The sequence below is a fragment of the Bos indicus x Bos taurus genome, chromosome 1, assembly GCF_003369695.1.
Source record: "Bos indicus x Bos taurus breed Angus x Brahman F1 hybrid chromosome 1, Bos_hybrid_MaternalHap_v2.0, whole genome shotgun sequence".
In the NCBI taxonomy this organism is placed as follows: Eukaryota; Metazoa; Chordata; class Mammalia; order Artiodactyla; family Bovidae; genus Bos; species Bos indicus x Bos taurus.
In genome coordinates, this window is record NC_040076.1 from 101,043,381 (window position 1) to 101,062,982 (window position 19,602).

General features: G+C 37.5%; 1 long non-coding RNA gene and 1 pseudogene across 2 annotated transcripts in view; one reads left to right on the plus strand and one right to left on the minus strand.

Annotated features, from left to right (window-relative positions):
* Positions 1 to 3,434: 3,434 nt before the first annotated feature.
* LOC113892776 overlaps positions 3,435 to 19,602 on the plus strand; it is a 50,263-nt gene continuing 34,095 nt past the window's right edge. For both annotated transcript variants that reach the window (XR_003511133.1, XR_003511134.1), the window contains exons 1-2: positions 3,435 to 4,102; positions 7,269 to 7,366. This is a non-coding gene — a long non-coding RNA (uncharacterized LOC113892776). The remainder of the gene's footprint in view (positions 4,103 to 7,268; positions 7,367 to 19,602) is intronic.
* On the minus strand, positions 8,279 to 10,214 carry LOC113892772 (annotated as a pseudogene).

Below are 19,602 nucleotides of genomic sequence, written 5' to 3' on the forward strand. Positions count from 1 at the left end.
CAAGGTGCAAATTTTTCATGATTTAAAAGTACCAATATCATGCAGTCTGTTCTCTTATCACTGTGGAATTAGAAATCAATATTGAAAGATATTTGAAAATAACCCACATATTTTCAAACTCAATGTGACATTTACCAAGAGAGATCCTTGATTTAGCTTTTTAAAGCCTAAATAAAGTTAAAAGACAAAAAACACAGAGTATGATTGTAGAGAAGAAAGCATTTAAATGAAAAATTAATATCAAAATGAGAGATCAACATCAAACATATTTTAAAAACCCCATGTATTTGGAAAATAAATGTCCTCTTTTAAATGAGGGGTGGATATAAGAAGCCGTAATAAGGAAAATGAGAAAATACTTGTAGCAGAGCTTCATTTTTGATCCAAGACGATCTCTCCAACCACATCTCTAGTTGATCCTAACAAACATATGTAAATTCCACTTTCCAAAACAAACCTACTGTTCCATATTTCTTTGTCCAAACTACCTACATCCAGATACTTTCCTTATGAAGTATTACACATCTTATAAATCTCAAGTATATGTCAATTTCTTTCTATTGTTTTCCTTGATCCTCATCAGGCACACTGCCTCCCCTCCAATACTATCACTTCATTTTATTTGGACCTTTTAGGAGAAGGGATCACATTGGCATTTCCATCAGCTCTACTATGAGTTCCTCAATGGTGAATCTATCTCTAATTCATATTAAGATTCCTGGAAACTTGCCCAGTGCATAAATTCTCACTCCAGACAAATTTTCTTACACACTTAACGCTGAAAAATAGCTCACAGTATTTTAGACCCACCTACATATCTAACTCTAGTATTTTTGGACTTCCATGGTGGCTCAGACAGTAAAGCATCTGCCTGCAGTGTGGAAGACCTGAGTACAATCCCTAGGTTGGGAAGATCCCCTGGAGGAGGGTGTGGCAACCCACTCCAGTATTCTTGCCTGGAGAATCCCCATGGACAGAGGGTCGGGGTGGACCACTGTCCATGAGATCTCAAATAGTCAGACATGACTGAGCAACTAAGCACAGCACATATCTAAATAGCAATCCCTCTCTCTACATACATCTTCAAGTATGTACGTATGTTTGGAGCATCAAAGGTTTAATTTAAAAACTAATAGCAGATATAAGATCTTTTTTTTTTATTAAAGAAAACCTCATCTTAAACAGTTTTATTATTATTGAAGAAACATTCTCTTCTGTACTAGGAAGAAAAATACTATTTTCAAGTTTCTCGATTCCTACTCCTTCGTTGGTAGTAAATATTACATGAAGGAACACATTATTTTCATATTAAATTTGTGCATTTGTAATTAAACCAAAATGGTTTCCTTGCAAGTCACAGATTTGAGTCAAGAATCTGACAGTGATTCAGGGGCTGAGAGGCAATGAAAGCAGTGAGTCTGGCTCAACTTTGGGCCCCAGTGCAGAAAAGGATGAGTGCCAGCTGAATGAGTATGTGCTCTCCCTCTGCTTCTTTTTACAACTGTGGGGGCACAGCCAAAAATCTGTAGATTGCTGGCAGGCAAGCAGAGCCAATCCAAGCACCTGTGTTGCAAAACTCAGCAATTATGTGATTGCCATTACCAATCCATCTGTGAGGATGGTTATTTGCCACATGTCAGTTGACTCATATGAGGTGAGTTGGAAGGGAAATTCCATTAGATATGGAGGACAGCAAAACTAATAGATCATTTATTCTTTTTGATTGAAAAAATATAGTGAACATTGATGGAAAGTGAGAATTATACAAATGATTGGAAGAGATTAGTAATGGCTATTTTGTGGCAAATGGAAAAACTTCAATTTGAAAGGCAAAAATAAATAATATTGTATCATTTGAGGAACAAAGCTTTTACTTTATGTGTTACATACCTTACATCACACACCTGGTGGCTCAGATGGTAAAGAATCTGCCTGCAATGCAGGAGACTCGTGTTCAATCCCTGGGTCAACAAGATCCCCTGGAGAAGGGAATGGCAGCCCACTCCAGTATTCTTGCCTGGAGAGTTCCATGGACAGAGGAGCCTGGCAGGCCCCAGTCCACAGGGTCATGAAAGAGTGGAATACGACTGAGCGACTAACACAGACACACAAATGTGGACTTGCCTGGTGGCTCTGTGGCAAAGAATCAGCCTGACAGTGCAGGAGATGGGTGTTCCATCCCTGGATCAGGAAGATCTCCTAGGACAGGGCATGGCAACTCACTCCAGTATTCTTGCCTGGGAATTCTCATGGACAGAGGAGCCTGGCACGCTATAGTCCATGGCGTCTCAAAAGAGCAGGACACGACTTAGTGACTAAAGAACAACGACAACAAAAACACACAGATGAAGTATCAGAGTCATAGTCCAGTATAGAGATAAACGAATGATGTCTTCCCAAAGAATCTAAAACATTTAGTGAAGTTCATTATCTTAGATTCTTAAATAACAAAATCTCAATGGCTGAGACTCAAAAAATTCAGACTTTGTGATAGTAGATCTTGTCTAAGCTGAAGTTGGGCTGCATTATGGGAACAGTCTTACTAAAAATATCAATAATGCAAAAAATATCTATGGAAAAATATTGAATCCTCTTTTAAGTACAGACATGTTTAGCATATTTTGGTCTGTGAATATGTGAATAATATGCAAATTTAAAGTTACATACTAATATCAATTCACACTTATATACACTGAGCATGTGATGTGCCCTGGATGAAGTGCTACAAGCATCTTATTTTGCTTCTCTTGAATCTGTTAAAGGTCTATAACTGGGGCTTAGAGTAGTTACCCATTTTAACCATTAAACAAAATGACCTGTTTAATATTCTCTAAAATAGTTTTACTTCCTTTATATTATTTTGTGGCACAATTCATAGTGGTGCCTATTATGCAGTTCTTGATAAACATCTCAGTCCCTAAGCTATTGAGACAGTACAATCCGATAATACTGTATTATGAAGTACATGCAGAAGACTGTACTAGCTGAGAAAATCAATAGAACATAAAATACCCATGGGATAGGTCAATGAGAAATCTGAAGGATAAAAACAATATTTGTCATGATACGGTTCAGGTGGGAAATGATAAATTTGAATTTTAAGAAGCAGGGTTTCTGGCCAAATCTGTTAGATGACAAAGATAATATGTGCTTCCCATCTATTTGCTTTACTCACTCACTTTTAAAAAGGCATTTATTTATTTTTTTTTTTTTTTCACTCTCCCCGCCCAGGGCCCGCCCAGGGCCGAGCCGCTGCCTTTCGTCATCCCAGGCAGGGCCCCAAAAGGGCATTTATTAAAGCAAATTCTAAAGAACACACACCAAGTATCTCTGAGTAGTAAGAATATACATAATTTATATTTTCAGATTTTGCTCTTTTGTATTTAAAAATGAATAGCTATTCATTATGAAATTAAAAACTTCAAGGAAATGTTTGAGATGACCCATTGCAATCAGTGAGAAAGGTGCATATTGAACTTAGAAGTTGAAAGGTAAATGAATTTAAAGCAATGTAAAATACTATCTGAAGTATACTAGGAATAGAGATTCTTCTAGACTCTCAAGTGCATAGAAATACTAACTGAGAATGCATGCTTAATGTGAGCAAGTTCTGTTTCATTTGGTTTTTATTTTTTCCCAGTATTTCATTGGGATAATTTTCAAACACACGAAAAAGTTGGAAGAATTTTTCTGTTAAAATACATATATGTACTATATCAGTGCAGAAATTAATATTTCACTCTATTTGTCTTATCACATATCTGTTTGTCCATATCCATCTACACATCCCTCTAACCATTGATTCATGTATATTATTTTTTGATGCATTTCAAGCAAAGTTACAGACACAGTACAGCCTCACAAAAACCTTAACATGCACATTATTAATCAGAGTTCAATATTTATTTACAATGCTTTTTTGTTATTGTTGTTGAGGTATATATTTATATACCTTTTTCAGCATGAGAAGAGGTTGTTTCAGCAGCAAGACTGAACCAGGAAACAGTCCAAGTGACTAATGACAAGAAAGCTCTAATGACAGTCATTTTGGTGGTTCCAGTTCTTTTTCTGAGGTTTGGACATATGAGGCCCTTGGTGACCTGTAAGTTACCCTTATATTCTATTCTGCTAATATTTTTTTCTTTTTGATTAAATGGTTTACAACAAGCTTGTTATTTGCCAGTAAGAGTTATAATTATCATATTAACTATAGGTAGACAATTTTGATCAGGAAACTCCTTTACACCCACATTGCAGTTATATGACAATTTATTAAATGTGGAACTCAACATTTCTAACTATAATCTTACATGTAATTAATACTGAATTTATTGCCTCCTTAATAAATGACATGATAGAATGACGAGTTTCTTTTAAAACAAGGAATTCCTTCTTGTATCCCTTAGAAGTAGCTGAGAGAGCAAAAGAATTGAGAAGTATTAAAGAACCATCTCATCTTCATTTAAATTACTATCCATTTTATCTTCTCCACCCCATTTCTATGAAACATAGAAGGCTGTATGTCTGAGCTCTTATGTCATTGTTACTAAATGTAGCTTTTGGACACTCCAAGAGATTGACTCCAAATATGGTATTTTCTTGCTGCAAGTAATGTGCATATGAGAGGCAATAACTCATCTCTGCAAGCTCTAATTTCATAATAATTTATTCCAAGGCCTTGGCAGCTAATGCTTCAGTCACTATTAATAGAAAACTGTGCAAGTAGTGTAGGTGGTACTTTCAGTTTAGTGGTGCTGTAGTTAATTTCTTTAATTTATAAGGTATTTATAAATCTCATTTTTGCAAAGCTGCTGAAACTGTGTAGGCAGAAACCAGTTATCTCCTTATCTCATAGCCTTCCAAATTGTATCTTCTGTAGCCTACATAATCACTTGCACTCCTCTCACTAAATCTGTGTGACCCCCATCTGTTACTTTGTATCTTATGAAATAGCTAATTATTTGCATGGCTTATGACTAAGAATTGTTTTGTCATTCCAATTACTCTACAGCAGATTTTTTTTTTTTTACAGAGGGTGTGGTACAATTTCAGATTTGTTGTTGTCATTGTTGATGTTTAGTCATAAATCGCGTACAACTCTTTGTGACTTCAAGGACTATAGCCTTCCAGGCTTATCTGTCCATGGGATTTTCCAGGCAAGAATACTGGAGCAGGTTGCCATCCCCTTCTCCAGGGGATCTTCCCAACCCAGGGATCAAACAGCATTGGCAGTCGGATTCTTTACAGCTGAGCCATCAGGGAAGACAATTCAGATTCCTGAGCTCTATATCAGCCCAGTTAAAAATGTCTGTTTCATCTTCATGAATTTGCCTCAGTTATATTTGGAAATCCCTGTACCCTCAAAGCCTCCTTTACATGATGCTAGTACCATATCAGTTTTATCACCCTCAGTGTTTGTATGGTATATCTTTTCTCATCTTTTTACCTTTCCATGTTATAATAAAACTTCATTTCTGCTTTCTAACATTGAATTTCATATCATTTTTTCACTTATATTTTCTTCTTTTGATCCAGTTACAATGGAAAACCCATTCCTAGCTTGAGGGCCATACAAAAATAAGCAGTGTGCCAAATTTAGCATCACTTGGCATTGCTCTGCAATACAGAATAAACTTAATCCTATCTACAATGCTGGATTCAAAATTCAGAGTTCATTTTTATTTGCTCACTTGGTATTTATTGATTATTCAAATTGGGAAAAGTGCTGCAAAGTTGCAAAAATAAATAAATAACACAAGTGAAAGTGAAAGCTCAGTAGTGTCAAACTGTTTGTGACCCCATGGACTATAGCCTGCCAGGCTTCTCTGTCCATGGAATTCTCCAGGGCAGAATACTGGATTGGGTAGCCGTTCCCTTCTCCAGGGTATCTTCCCAACCCAGTAATCAAACCAGGGTCTCCTGCATTGCAGGCAGATTCTTCTCCAGCTTACCTATGAGGGAAGCCCCCAAAATAACTCAAGCAGGACTCTATGTATTAGAAATATGTATTGGAAATATGTATTATTTCCAAAAGGAGAAATAATACATTTAAATGTGTAGAAAATCCAATATTAAATGTGGTAAGTGAAAAAGGGGTATTATGGTAAATACTGGGCACTGATTTGAAGTTTTTTTTGAAAAGGAATTTGCATGCAGTAAAAACCATAGGTGTATAGTTTGAGAAGTTTGACAAATGTGTACTCCTGTGTAACCACCATCCCAGTCAAGGAAAAAAGGTATCTCATTACCCTGAGAAAATATAATTTGCCCCTTTACAATCAAGCATTCACCAAGATCAACCATTACTGAGATTTGCCTCAAATTAAATTAGTGTTTTGTGTATGTAAATAAAATCCTACTGTATGCCCAATAATAATGATGGATTTGTCTATTTCTCTCTTAGCTCCAACAGTTATTACTTATGATTTGCTGAGCTCTGTTATTAGGTACAAACCATTTAATATTTTTAGATCCTTTTGTTAAATTGATTCTCTTACAATTATAAATATTCATTATACCTGGAAATACCCTGTGTCCTGACATCTACTTTATCTGATATAAGTACGGTCATGTCAGTTTATTTTATTGTGCTTACATAGTATATCTTTTCTGATGCTTTCACTTTCAACTTTCCTATGTTTAAAATTCATCTCATGTATACTGCATATGAAGTCTTTGCAGGTGGCTCAGTGGTAAAGAATCTGCCTCCCAATGCAGGAGACCTGCTTTCAATCCCTGGTTTGGGAAGATCCCCTGGAGGAGAAAACAGCAATCCACTCCAGTATTCTTGCCTGGAAAATTCCATAGACAGAAGAACCTGGTGGGCTACAGTTCATAGGGTCATAAACAGTCGGACATGACTGAGAACACAGACACACATACTGTATATAGACAGAATTTTGCTTATTTATCCAATTTGTCAATCTTTGGCTCTTAATAAGAGCACTAAGTACACTTATATTTTGTATAATTAGTGATATTTGGGGGTTCAATTGTACCTTTTTACTATTTTCCCTATTTTTTGTCATCTGTCCTTTGACTACTGTTTAGCCATCACTGCCTTTAGTTTGCTGCTTTTCATTTCACTTTTTTTAATTTTGAAGGGTCACTGCAAATTCTCATAAATTCTATGAGAAAAGTTGCCTCTGGATGGTTGTGCCTAGGAATCACTGAGAAACAACAGTCCCATGTAGAGCAAACAGAGTGGTTGAGCCAGGCAGACTACACAGGTCAATGTGTCTTCTTTCTTTCCCCCAACTCAATACAAGCTAAGAGAAGACTGAGTCGCAAATCCACGATAAAGCAACTGACTGGGGCCTGGGAGGCAGAAGATGCAGAGCACAGGCTCCCCCAGACCAGGATTCAGGTAGGTGATCCCCAGGAGAGTCCACTCTAAGGACTGAGGCTGGCCCTCAGTACCTATTTGTAGATAGTTAGTGGGTCTCAGTTGTTCCAAATACTGAAAATTGATGTGTGAACAATGACCTTGGGTGTTCTCTTCAGCTGTGTTCTAGACTGGGACCTTGTACGGCCTTCCATTTTCACAAAGAACTTGTAGAATGTGGAAGGGAAGAGAGAGGGTTCCAATCACAGCATCTCTCACCCCTTAAGGCAAAATCTAGTGAGGGCCTGCTGAAGCTGAAGCTCCAAAACTTTAGCCACCTGATGTGAAGAGCCAACTCACTGGAAAAGACCCTGATGCTGGGAAAGATTGAGGGCAAGAGGAGAAGGGGGTGACAGAGGATGAGATGGTTGGATACCATCAATGAACTCAATGGACTTGAGTTTGAGCAAACTCCAGGAGATAGTGAAGGACAGGGATGCCTGGTGTGTTGCAGTCCCCAGGGTTGCAAAGAGTCAGACACAGCTTAGGAACTGAATAACAACAACAAGGGCCTGGATGAACACCTTTTATTAAAAAATCTTCAGTGAGGTGAATTGCAGTTCCTATTGCTGTGGATTATCCAGACTCTTATCTGAGAAACCAGAGGTGAATAATGATATTGGGAAGCCAGCCAGGTCCAATAAGAAGACACTTTTGGTGAAATTTAACACCCCAAGGTAGTTTCTTCAGACCTGGGACCAGAATGTACATCCAAGGGAAAGACCATTCTGCTGGTGCCAGTTCTCTAGCAGAGGTTGTTGGTTTGGATTTCCTCCCATCCCCATGGTTACCGAGATCCAGATGGGCTATTCAAGGTGTGGTGAATATAGAACTGATCCACCTTCTAGGAGAGCTGAGTGCAGACTAGTTGGGGTCAGTGGTCACTTGGTGGGTCCTCTGTCAGCAGTCCATGCTGAGGTCTACATCTCACAAACAGGGTGCAGGATCAAAAAACAAAGACTGCATGCAGTCTTGAGCTTAATACTACCTCTGTGATCAGAGTGGTCTCAGTTTCAAAGCCTCATCTAGCTGACACTCGGGAGGATGTTCCATTTTAAAAAGTGCTTTTACACTTTTGTCCAAGGCTTAGATTGTTTTAAGTGTCCTGTCCTTTCCTTCTCATCTCACATCCCCCTTCTGTTATTGATGTACAATGTCCAAACATAAACATCAGTTGCATTTATCGTATGGCCTATGAAGAGGGAGGGTACAGGCATATTTCTTCTTTCTCCCTTTAGAAGGATAGGAAGTTTCTCCCAAACCCATGTGTACTGTGATTGAAACTATGGAATTGGGGGATAAAGTCTATGGGTGAGGTTATTCCTTTGCTCCATTCTTGACAAGTCTTTTCTTCTCTTGTCTTGCCTTGGAGATGGAGGGCATCATGTGTTTCAGGGTAGAGAGTGTTCTCCTGGCTGACTGGGGATACCACTGTCAGGACTCATGAAATGACTGACCCTGTGGAGAGCCTGGCCTGGACTGGGGCGCATGAGCATAAGAGGAAACCTCAGTTTTAGCCACTGAATGACCCTGTCAGCTTCCTTGTCTTCCCATGGGGAAAAGGATCATTAGGACAAGAACTCTTTAAGGATCTCGCATGTGTCCTCAGGCACAGACTTGGTGTGGCCTGTGGTTCTCAGATCTGTGACTATCTCATGGTATTTCCTACTTGCCATGGTTATGTCTCCAAAGAGAGAAACAGTCTTATAATCATGATTTTCTGCACATCCCAGGAAACATCTCTTGTTCTAGCTATCAGGAAAGACATGAAAGCTGATCTGGCCTCCTAACAGAAAATATGAGGTTTTTATTTGCAAACTCTTTCTCCAGATCTGCTACATCTTTTTTGTCTTAACTTTTCTTCATTAGTAGTGTACAAAGAATTCCGTGTGTTCTTTGGGGCTGCAGCTTCTTTCAATAGAGGACACATTCACATCTCATTTAGAATTTCATTAAAAATACCCCTTTTCTTCAGGAGATTCATTTCTGCAATGTAGCTCAGACAATTGATTAAATCTTGGATTAGGGCCTCACCCAGGTGACCTTGAATATTCTGTTTGTATTAGAATTACCCATCTTTGTATGCCACCAAGCCATTTCCTGAAAACACATAATCATATCTTTTTTAACCACATCATTTTCCAGCTTCTCTTGCACTTTATCAAAAGTCAACCCACCTATTACTCAGATTTTGATCTTCTGCCTCAATTTGTGCAGAATGCCATTTATTTCTTTCATAGTTTCCTGGCAAGAGGCCAGAAAGGTCAAGGAGGGATAAGATGGTGCCAGGAACCCTCAAACCCCTAGTTTCCATCTCTCCTCCCTTACTTTCTGTTAAATTAATGAGATAGTAATAGATTGTTTTTACTATTCCACTCTACCTCCTATGCAGAATTTTGTTTTTCACTGTTTCAATTAGTTTTCTACTGGTTAATATAGAGATGACAATATGCTCCCTTAACTTTTCATCTCCCTGGAATTAATATCTAATTAATTCACACAAGGCAATAATTATTTTCAGTCTCATTTTCTTCTGTTGGATCCACTTCCTGTGATGACCCTTGCAACCCTGCTCTGTTAGTTCCCGATTCTCTTAAGTTTTGTTTTCCTTAAGTCTTGTTTTCTTTATTTTACCTTCTTTTTTGAAGAATATCTTCACTGTATATACCATTCCAGGCAAATGTACTTTATTTTTTTAAGCACTTTAAAGATACCATTTCATTGCTATCTCTCTTCCACCAGCTGTCCTGTTCATCTTCTACTGTATACATTGCTTGTTCTCTTTCTTTCTCTCCCTTTTTTCTTTTTTCTACCTCCCTTCTCTCTTTCTTACTGGGTGCTTTTGAGATATTTGCTTTTTATATCATTAGTAGTATTTTCACCAGGCTGAGACCTGGTGTAGTTTTTATTGTATTTATCCTGCTTGGGATTTCTTTCTTCTTGGCTCCTTGGACTGATGTTTTTAAAAGCTTAAAAATTTTATTTGGTGTTAATATTTTTTCTTCCCATTTTTACTTCTCTTCCTGGGACATCAATTACATGTATATTAGGTTCCCTGCATACAAACAGTTCTGTTCCAAGAGGACATTCGTAAGTCCAATTTGTTGGTTAAGTCCAACAAAATTAGTCTAGGTACCCCACTATTGGCTATAGTATTGCACCGTAATAGGGTTTGTAATACTTTTCACACAAATAATACAGAAAAATAAACATAAAAAAATAAAGAAAGCATTTTTAATCTTACACTATGGTACCTTGAAAAGCACAGTAGTATAGTACAAGAGCTGGCATCCAGTGAATAGGCAAGAAGAGCTACTGACTGGAAGAGGGAGAGGTGGTGTGCTAAGGTAGAGCTGAAGGATTGTCAGCAATAGGAAATGGAGGACAATCTGCAATTTCGCTTGTGCCTGACACTGATGGCACAGGTTCCGGTTCCTTGCTGGAACAAGATGCATGCTCACAACTTCAAGAAGGTTCGTAAGTTTAGGTTTGTATTTAGACTGTTTGTTACTATCACCACCTAAGTCTCTGTGGCTCTATTTTTTCAAGCTTCCTTTCTATATCTGTGCTTCAGATTAGATTAGTTTCTATTTACTGATCTTCAAGTACATATTCTTTCTCTATATTGTCATTATTCCCCTCCAATAATTTTATTTCAAATATTGTATCTTTTTAGTTCCAAGATTTATATTTGGTACTTTTAAGAGAGATTTCAATCTGTTCTGAAACTCCTTACCTCTTTAACATTCGATTCATCTTTGGCTATAAATTATTTAACATATCCCCAACAGTAATTTTGATGTATTTGGCTGCTAATTCAAACAAATGCACCATCTGAGTATCTTTTTCTATCCACTTGCTTTCTACTTTGATTATAAATTTAATTTTCTTGCCTCTTCATATATCAAAAAAGTTTTAACTCTATGTAAAACACTATTCTGAAGGAGATCAGCCCTGGGATTTCTTTGGAAGGAATGATGCTAAAGCTGAAACTCCAGTACTTTGGCCACCTCATGAGAAGAGTTGACTCATGGGAAAAGACCCTGATGCTGGGAGGGATTGGGGGCAGGAGGAGAAGGGGACGACAGAGGATGAGATGGCTGGATGGCATCACTGACTTGATGGACGTGAGTCTGAGTGAACTCCGGGAGTTGGTGATGGACAGGGAGGCCTGGCGTGCTGCGATTCATGGGGTTGCAAAGAGTCAGACACTACTGAGTGACTGAACTGAACTGAAAAACACTGTTGATGATATATTGAAGAAAATCTTGATTTTGTTACCTTCATCAGAAGAATATTGAATTTTCTCTACCTGGCAGTTACATTATCGGTGAATCTCTCTGTCTTGTGAAGCCTCTTGTTTTAGGCTTTATTAGGGTGAATCTATGGGCTTCCTGACTTTCTGCCTTGCAAGTAATTTATTTCTGTTTTTTGTTTCTTTACAAGTTATGTTTAATCATGACACTATTTCACATTACCTGGCTACCCTATGCTGGTTTTGTTACTTGGTTGCTTTCTTTTTTGCTTGTTTTTATTGTTTTGTTTCTTTTGAAGAATGGTCAGGAGATAGGACTGTGTCTTTGTTATCCTTTTTTATACTATATTTGAGGCAAGTTAATACAATTGTTTCAGAGCACACTTAACTCTGAGCAATGAAACTGAATCTGGCTAAGGGATTATACAGATACATATATAAATTTTTTTTTGACTTGGGCTAAGGCAATGGCAACCCACTCCAGTACTCTTGCCTGGAAAATCTCATGGATGGAGGAGCCTGGTAGGCCCCAGTCCATGGGGTCGTGAAGAGTCGGACATGACTGAGCGACTTCACTTTCACTTTTCACTTTGATGCATTGGAGAAGGAAATGGCAACCCACTCCAGTGTTCTTGCCTGGAGAATCCCAGGGACGGCGGAGTCTGGTGGGCTGCTGTCTATGGGGTTGCACAGAGTCGGACATGAGTGAAGCAATTTAGCAGCAGCAGCATGGGCTTCCCAGGTATTCCTAGTGGTAAAGAACCTACCAGCCAATGCAATAGACATAAAAGACACAGCTTGATCCCTGGGTCTGGAAGATCCCCTGGAAGAGGGCATGACAACATAGTCCAGCATTCTTGCCTGGAGAACCCCATGAACAGAGGAGCCTGGCAGGCAACAGTCCACAGGATTGCAAAGAGTTGGATATGAGAAGTGACATAGCATGCCCACATGCAGGGTGAATCTACATTTACTCAGTTTTTCCTATACAAATGTAGCTCCATATTTTGAGGAAGACTTTTACTCCTGAAACATTGACCCATCTATATTTCACTGGAATTCTTGAGTTGTTTGATATATGAGCTGTTCAGACACTTTTAAAATTTTGATATACATTCATCATTTTTTTTATTAGTATGCTTTTACTTTCTCGTGTAACAAGAATTTCCAGGCTCATCTCTTCCTTTCCCTGTACCACATCTATAATCAGTCAATGGGAAGTTGGAAATCAGCCATAAGGAGTTTTGTTTCATTTCAGTTACTAATAGTATTTTAAAACATAGATCTGGATATACTTGTATTGATGATGCATCATTCTTTATGGGCCCTTTTCAGGGAAAGAAATAGGAAAAAAAATTAATGAATTCAAGGGTATTTATACTTCTGGCCATAAAACACTACTCTTAGAATGACCCTGCTGCTATAAACAGCTTAAAAACTATATATACTTCAACAGGTTTCAGACATTAGAAAACAGCCAGAATAGGACTGTGATTCTTGAGAGAAAGAAGACAAATAAGTAAGACTTATGCTTGATATACGTTACTTTCTGAAGTCAGTTTTCTGAGCTATGGTGCAGGGAAAGAGAAGCCAAACAAAGCTGAGTAATCTCAATCAGCTGAAGAGCCAGAGTCAGGTGGAAGGAGGTGGAGAAAGATCAACGTGTTGGAAAAAATACTGGGGAGAAGATAGTGCAGAGACAGAGGTTCAGAGAACTATAGCGAGGTCTTCTTGAATATTTATCTTATTATTTATCTGTACATGAATAGGGAAACATTCCATGAAGCTAAACAAATCCTAGAGCTCAAAAATACCAAAAGCAGAAACACAAAGTTAATACTTTACGAGGCCTTGGGGATAGTACACAACTTTAGAAGTTGAGCCAAATCAACTATAGACTAAAGATTTCTCTGAAGTTGCCTTCACAAGGCTTAATAGCCATCCCCAAGGGATCAAATTTCTTTTAAGCAGCTTACATACATGCTAAAGAAACCTCCAAGCTTATTAAAGAAATAAAATCTATTCACCCAACATAAATATCATAATTTCTAAGATTCAATACAAAATTACTACATATGCAAATAAGCAGGAAAAATAGGATCTATAACCAGCAGGAAAATGAATCAAAAGAAAGAGATGCAGAAATGGCAAAGATGACATTGTATTAAAATAGCTAATGTATGTGTCCCAAATGCTCAGAATAAAACAAAACTATGAACATGAGGAGGAGAGAACTAGAAGATAGCAAAAAAGAGCAAAAATTTAAGACTGAAGACTGTAAAACTTTTAAAGTTGCTAAACAATATTTGAAATAAACAGTACACTGGATGATATGAACGGCAGATTAGATGCCACAGAAGAAAGATCAGTGCATTTGTAAACATAGTAATAGAATGGAGCGCAGAGGGAATCAGACCTGAAGGTGGAAGAAAAAAATATTTGAAGAAATAATGATCAAGAAATATTCTAATTTGAATTCTAACGGTGAATCTGAAGATAGAAGGAGTTAAATAAACTCAATCAGCATAAATATGAAGCAAAGCACATCAGAGTCATATTTTGAAAACCACTGAAAAATTGTTTTAACCTTTAAAATTCAGTATTAATAAAGATTTAGTAAAAACCTTTACGTGTCAATGAACTATGTTGAATCTTTACTAGATCAGTTTGCTTGCCAGAAAATAACACAAGGGTCCAGAGTAGAAAGTAATTACGAGACCAAAGTATAAGAAGTAAGTGCTAAAATAAAGAAATGATAATGTAGACAGTTAATAAGGAGTTATTGACCAATATTTGTCCACTCTAAGGCAATATCTGTTTTCTTCACTCTATTATTTAAATTAATGGATCTTTAATGCCTTCATATTTTCTTTGTGAGTTTAGATTTGTGAGGAGCTAGAACTGAGAAAATTCCATGAACATCTATGATATAATGATGTACTATTTTTAACATGTCATTTAGCAAGTCATTTAGCCTTCCACAGTGATAAATGCAAAGAAATAGAGGAAAACAATAGAAAGGGAAAGACCACAGATCTCTTCAAGAAAATTAGAGATACCAAGGGAACATTTCATGTAAACATGGGCACAATAAAGGACAGAAATGGTATGGACCTAAGAGAAACAGAAGATATTAAGAAGAGGTGGCAGCAATACACAGAAGAACTATACAAAAAAGATCTCCATGACCCAAATAATACAATGCTGTGATCACTCACCTAGAGCCAGACATCCTGGAATGTGAAGTCAAGTGGGCCTTAGAAAGCATCACTATGAACAAAGCTAGTGGAGGTGATAGAATTCCAGTTGAGCTATTTCGAATCCTAAAAGATGATGTTATGAAAGTGTTGCACTCAATATGCCAGCATATTTGGAAAACTCAGCAGTGGCCACAGGATTAGAAAATGGCAGTTTTCATTCCAATCCCAAAGAAAGGCAAAACCAAAGAATGTTTACACTACCACACAATTGCACTCATCTCACACGCTAGTAAAGTAATCCTTAAAATTCTCCAACTGAAGCTTCAACAGCACGTGAACTGTGAACTTCCAGACATTCAAGCTGGATTTAGAAAAGGTAGAGGAGCAAGAGATCAAATAGCCAACATCCAATGGATCATTGAAAAAGCAAGAGTTCCAGAAAAACATCTACATCTGCTTTATTAACTATGCCAAAGCCTTTGACTGTATGAATCACAACAAACTGTGGAGAATTCTGAAAGAGATGGGAATACCAGACCACCTGACCTGCCTCCTGAGAAATCTGTATGCAAATCAAGAGGCAACAGTTAGAACTGGACATGAAACAACAGACTGGTTCCAAATAGGGAAAGGAGTACGTCAAGGCTGAATATCGTCACCATGCTTCTTTAACTTATATGCAGAGTACATCATGTGAAATGCCAGGCTGGATGAAGCACAAGCTGTAATCAAGATTGCCAGGAGAAATATCAATAACCGCAGATATGCAGATGACACCACCCTTATGGCAGAAAGTGAAGAGGAACTAAAGAACCTCTTGATGAAAGTGAAAGAGGAGAGTGAAAAAGCTGGCTGAAAACTCAACATACAGAAAATTAAGATCACGGCTTCTGGTCCCATCACTTCATGGCAAATAGATGGGGAAACAATGGAAACAGTGACAGACTTTATTTTGGGGGGTCCAAAATCACTGCAGATGGTTACTGTATCCATGAAATTAAGACCCTTGCTCCTTGAAAGAAAATTTATGACCAACCTAGACAGCATGTTAAATAGCAGAGACATTACTTTACCACCAAAGTCCATCTAGTCAAAGCTATGGTTTTTCCAGTAGTCATGTCATGAGAGTTGGACTATAAAGAAAGCTGAGTGCCAAAGAATTGATGCTTTTGAATCGTGATGTTGGAGAAGAGTCTTGAGAGTCCTTTGGACTGCAAGGAGATCCAACTAGTCCATCCTAAAGAAAATCAATCTTGAATATTCATTGGGAGGACTGATGCTGAAACTGAAACTCCAGTACTTGGGCCACCTGTTGTGAAGAACTGACTCATTTGAAAATACCCTGATGCTGAGAATGATTGAAGGCAGGAGGAGAATGGGATGCCAGAGGATGAGATGGGTGGTTGGATGACATCAATGACTCAATGGATATGAGTTTGAATAGGCTCTGGGAGTTGGTGATGGACAGGGAAGCCTGGTGTGCTGCAGTCTATGGGGTCACAAATAGACATGACAGAGCAACTGAACTGAACTGAACTATTTTTAGCATCTCCTGGAGTTGCTGCAAAATTAACAATGCCACATATATGAAATAAAGAGTCTTGCTCTTTGAATTTGCTACTTGAGCAATATTGATTTTAAAAATTATATCAATTACACAGTGGCATTTAATGAGTTGAGACTTTTCCAATGATATTAACCCTCTAAAATCATGTATACAAAAGAGGAGTTTTCTAAATACATTTTAAGTTTTCCTTACAGCACAATACTTTTAAAAAAAATCTAAATATGTATGCCTTCCACTATCTATTCACCTACCCATCCATTGATCCATTTACATTTTTTGAGAAAGCTACATTGATTATAATACCTAATTACTGTGCAATTGTGTAAACTATTCCAAATTAACTAAGAAAACATAAACATGAATATTTCACTTAGCAGTAGTCTAATAGTAATCACAAATCTCATTTACATTAAGTTTTATGAATGTATTTATTCATATCATTTCATTAGAATTTCACAACTGTGTCAGGGAGAAAACTGACATGACTCCCATTTTCAATATGGCAAATATAACTTACAAGGAAAAGAGATTTCCCTAAGGCTCTAGTGGCCAGTATTGGACTTGAAATCAGCTATTTTGGTTGGTCTTCCAGTGTTTTTTCTAATATGATAGAAAATGTCTTTGGAAATAGCTGCAAATTTGAATACTGCCCATATATTGATTATACATTCACTAAAAGTACAAATTTTATCATATTTATATCATTAAATTAAATACACAATTAAATTTAAGTACATGTATTGGTTTTTCTATGTGAGTAAATCTCTTAACATTGAAGTGTTGTCACAAGAACTAAGGAACCACAATAGTAATGAACACTGATTTAGATAGTAAATTAGATTTCTATTGCTACATAATCAGTTGCAAATATAGCAACTTATAATTACATTTTTATCATCTCCCAGTTTTGGTAGGTCAAAAATCTGGCAAGACATAGGTTAAATCTCAGTTCAGTGTATTACAAGCCAAGATCAATGTTTCAGCAGGATTACAATTAAATCTAGGGCTTGGGGTCCTTTTTCATGATTACTAACTATTGGCAGAATTTATTTCCTTCTCATGTTTACCATGTATTTCCTCCCATCTTCAAGGCAACAATAGTAGGTTGAACTTTTCACCTTCTTCAAATCTGTCTGATTTATCTTTATCCACACATCTCTGACTTCCTTTTCTGCTTTTAAGAGCTCATGTGATTGCTTTCTGCCTACCTGGATAATCCCAGATAATCTTTCTGTCTTAAAGTCAACTGATCATTAACCTTAATTATAGCTCCAATGTCTTTTCTCCATGTAAGGTAACATATTCATTGACATAACACCAGGAGCAAAGGTCATGGGGACAAAATTCTGCCTAACATAGAGATACTTCCTGAGAAGAAAGAGCTATCAAATAAATTTCTGTTTGTAAATATACAGCTTTATCTATTTAAATTTAAGCTTTAAATGTTAAAAAGCAAATTGAGATTAAAATTCATTCCAAAAGTATTTATTTGGTGCTTAATAGCATAGTCAAGAAATATATATTTAACACTTGGTGTTGAACAGTACTGGGGCTCTCCAGGTGGTGCAGTGGTAAAGAATCTGCCTGTCAATGCAGAAGACATGGTGATGTGGGTTCGATCCCTGGGACAGGAAGATCCCCTGGAGTAGGAAATGGCAACCCACTCCAGTATTCTTTCCTGGAAAATTACAAGGACAGAGGAGCCTGGGGGTCTACAGTCCACAGAGTTGCAAATGTGTTGGATACATCTGAGCAACTGAGCACACACACAAAGAACAGTACTACAAGACAAAAGTCTATCTTCATATCATTCTTTCCCTGGTGGGTAACAATATCTGACAAAGGAATATGCTGGATATACATCTCAAAAATAATCATAGAGTAGAAGTTACTATCTCTCATCCCAAAGAACTCTCCATATATAAAGAGTAATTTCCATACAAATTCCCATGAAAGTGAAAAATACTGTATTGCTGTGGCAAGAGATCATGGTGTATAAAGATAAAACGGCCAAAGACAATCCTAGAAAAGTAAGCAAGAATCAGATCTTTGAAAGAAAGCTTTGAAAAACTGATTCTAAAACAGGATCTTGATCAAACAATTTAAAGGTTTTTTTATGGTCTTTTTCTCTTTGTGTAAATTGAAAACAAGCATTAACTCTTCTAAGTCATATTAGGGTTGGGAGATAGGAAGAATAAGGAAATATCATTGATATGTGTACCCTGTCCAATGATGCTGTTGTTGTTTAGTTGACTCTTTGTGACCCCATGGACTGTAGCCTACCAGGCTCCTCTGTTCATGGAATTCTACAGGGAAGAATGTTGGATTAGGTTGTCATTTCCTTCTCCCTGGGATCTTCCTGACCCAGAAATCAAACACATGTCCCCTACATTGGCAGGTGCATTCTTTACCTCTGAGCCACCAGAAAAGCACTAAATGGTCGAATACATTATAGGTAATGTTAAATAGATAAAGTTAAGTACTTTTGGTAAGTTTCTATTTGTCTATGAAATTGTGTAGTATAGGTAATCACCTGTTTTGTCAATATGCAAATTAAATCTCATGGTCCTTTATCAGATTCATTATCATGAACAAGTATAAATGTTTTCTGTGACCCATGATCAGACCCCAAGAAGATTCTTTAAAATTGCAAAATTGGTGAAAGTAGTATAATTGAAACTATCACTGCAGATGGTGACTGCAACCATGAAATTAAAAGACATTTACTCCTTGGGAGAAAAGTTATGACTAACTTAGCATATTCAAAAGCAGAGACATTACTTTGCCAACAAAGGTCCGTCTAGTCAAGGCTATGGTTTTTCCTGTGGTCATGTATGGATGTGAGAGTTGGACTATAAAGAAAGCTGAGCGCTGAAGAATTGATGCTTTTGAACTGTGGTGTTGGAGAAGACTCCTGAGAGTCCCTTGGACTGCAAGGAGATCCAAGCAGTCAACCCTAAAGGAAATCAGTCCTGAATATTTATTGGGAGGACTGATGTTGAAGCTGAAACTCCAATACTTTGGCCGCTTGATATGAAGAGCTGACTCTTTTGAAAAGACCCTGATTCTGGGAAAGATTGAAGGTGGGCAGAGAAGGGGAAGACAGAGGATGAGATGGTTGGATGGCATCACTGACTCAATGGACATGAGTTTGAGTAAACTCCGGGAGTTGGTGATGGACAGGGAGGCCTGGTGT